The sequence below is a fragment of the Bidens hawaiensis genome, unplaced genomic scaffold (assembly GCF_021521415.1).
Source record: "Bidens hawaiensis isolate Kalapana, Puna unplaced genomic scaffold, B.hawaiensis_p1.1 tig00028432_1, whole genome shotgun sequence".
NCBI lineage: Eukaryota > Viridiplantae > Streptophyta > Magnoliopsida > Asterales > Asteraceae > Bidens > Bidens hawaiensis.
In genome coordinates, this window is record NW_027494634.1 from 108,318 (window position 1) to 111,596 (window position 3,279).

Consider the following 3,279-nt stretch of genomic DNA (forward strand, 5'->3'; position numbering starts at 1 on the left):
ATTATCATCTTGTATCTTATATCTTCATATATTACCTGATATCTGCTCTAGTCATTCTCTTAATATACACTTATATTCAAGAGCAATCTAGTCTGATTCTCACGCCGGAGGGTGGTCACAAGGAGGCACCCCCCCTTCTCAGTGACGAGCTCACGGTGTCTGTTTTGCAGGTCATCAGAAGAACCATCTTTGCCGGACCTAACCCCTCGTGGGAAACATCTATTTAACCCCAAGGTTATCCGTAATCTGCCCGGGGTCACCTAGTGTTTCTTCATTGGCGCCATCCATGCATAAAAGCTATAACTTAATTCTTTCAGTTTTTTCAAAACTTCTGGAAAGATGGTTAAAGTTACTCCGGTCCCAAGGCCACCGAGTGACCAAGAAACCCCGGTAACCACAACCCCAGCTACTGGGGGTAACACCGGCGAAAATACAAATTTTACGAACACTACCCCGGTTACCCAAGCCGGGGCAAGTGCAGTAAATTTTACGAACACTACCCCGGTCACCCGAGCCGGGGCAAGTGCAGTAAACAATCATCCCCTGGGATTCATTGATACCCAGGTGGAAAGAAAACAGACGAGGTTCCCCCGCCAAACACTTGAACAAGTTAAAGCGTGGGCGGAAGCACGTCAGAAGGAATTCCAAGCTGAGTTGGACGAACACTTACGTTCCATCCAACAGGCTGATGAATTTGGAAGCACTCGACAACAGCTCAACATGAGCAATGAGTGCGAGTACTGGAACGATGATTCGGAGGAATCCGACTCCGACGCAAACCCTCGCCATAGGGCGAAAGGGAAGCGTAAGGAAACGGGCTTCCAACCGAGAAGGAATTTTGGATAAACCTTCAAACCAAGGAACGCGGGTGGAAACCCACGTGACTTCTCTAAAACCTTCAGACCAACTGCTGCAAATGCGGGAACGTCCAAGTTTGCAAGGGACATTGCGGAAGCAATCGCCCCGAGAAGTGCCAAACAGATGTCCAACATCGGCACTTATGATGGTATATCCGACCCAGACGATCATTTGAACAGATTCATAGCGGGGGCAACCGTCAGTAACTGGACGGAACCCACGTGGTGTTATATGTTCCAGATGACGCTGGTTGGAGCAGCCAGAGCGTGGTTCGACCGTCTACCGGTCCACCACATCTACGATTGGGCAGACTTCCAACAGAAGTTCAGCCAACACTTCGGTCAACAAAGAAAATACACTGAAGAGCAATGGACAATCCTCAACTGCATCCGAGAGGAAGATGAGTCTTTACTAGACTTCATCACGCGCTTCAATTCAAAAAAGCTAAGTCTGGGCAATATTAGCGAAGATCTTGTTCGCGCTGCTTTCATCCTGGGCGCGAAAGACCCAGAGCTCATCCGCACCTTAACGGGTAAAGATGGCATGCCATCCACATGGGATGCCATCATGACAGCAGCTAAACGCTTCGCGGAAACGGAAAAGCAAATGGTAGAGATCTCCCCCAGAACACAAACCTATACACCCAGAAAACAAGAGAAAACAATGTCCTTACCGCTCGACTAAACAAGAAGAGGAAGCTAGGCATTTGGCAGTCAAGGGTAAACTTTGACACCTCATCCAGCTCCCGCCCTCGGTTAGGCGGAAAGGATAACATGCAGCCGTCAAACCGAAACTCCAGATAGACGCCGCTCACCAAAAGCATCACCGAAATATTTGACACCGAGAGGCTCCCATGGCCAAAGGCTCCAATAATCCGAGAGCGTCACAACGCTGATCCGAGCAAATTCTGTGACTTCCACAGGACAAGAGGCCACACCACCGAAGAATGCTTAGACTTGAAGGACATCGTCGAAGCATTTGTCAGAGATGGGACGCTCGCACACCTCGTGACGTAATGAACGCTGAGCAGGCTAATGCGTGTGGAACCCCGGTTGGGGAACACACGAATGAAACTGCAGCTTCAATATTGGAGACTACATACTGCGTAAACAACGAGATCCCGAACCAGGTGCATATCGGCTTGATGGCACTCCCATCCCAATAACATGGAAGGGAGCTCAATTACACAGTCTGCATGTAGATCAATTCCAAACTTGTAAAGAAAAGACCCAGAGCCACTTCTAATGGAAATGATTCTCCTTATCACATTGACGCTGATGATCTTACATTTATACTTATGAACTTTCCACACTGATATGCCGGTCTTCACCGCATACATAAGTGGGGAAATAAGTCGTTGCGTGTGGAAGGCGGCAAAACCCGCATAAACACAAAAAACGGCAAACCTTCACGCAGGTCAGTTATAGGTAAAGTTGGGTCATCCCACTAAATGAAAGTGCCGGTCCTAACCGCACAAATCATGATAGAGGAAACCGAACTAACCTATTGACAACCGCGCGTCGAACGGTTAACTTATTCAAAACACTGATATGCCGGTATTCACCGCATAAATAAATGGGAAAGTCGTTGTGTGTGGAAGGCGGCAAAACCCGCATAAACACAAAAACCGACAAAAATTTCTAAGGAAAAGATGAGGAAAACCTTCACGCAGGTCAGTTATAGGTGAAGTTTGGTCATCCCACTAAATGAAAGTGACGGTCCTACCCGCACAATCATGATAGAGGAAACTGATTAACCTATTGACAACCGCGCGTCGAAAGGTTAACTTATTCAAAACACTTAAGAAAATTTCTAAGGAAAAGATGAGGAAAACCTTCACACATGTCAGTTATAGGTGAAGTTTGGTCATCCCACTAAATGAAAGTGACGGTCCTACCCGCACAATCATGATAGAGGAAACTGATTAACCTATTGACAACCGCGCGTCGAAAGGTTAACTTATTCAAAACACTTAGAAAATTTCTAAGGAAAAGATGAGGAAAACCTCCACGCAGGTCAGATATAGGTAAAGTTTAGCCATCCTACTAAGTGAAAGTGACGGTCTTACCCGCACAATCACGAAAGAGGAAGCAAAACATTAACCTATTATCTACCACGTCGAAAGGTTAACTTATCCAAAGTACTTAGGAAATTGCTAAGGTAAACTAGAATATGCATGAGCAAAACATATAAGGTTTACAAGGCAACGCATTCACAAAAGATTTATATCCCATAAAAATTCAAAGTATTACAAGAATGGCTGGGCACATACCCGCATAAAAGAATATAAATCTATACAAAGACAAATCTATTCTAACAGTGGGAAGGGATCTAAAAGGTCAAGCTTCAGGACCACTACCTCCAAACCCACTTGTACCCGCACCATCAGTTGGCTGTGGCGGTTCAAGGAAAGTCTTGAGT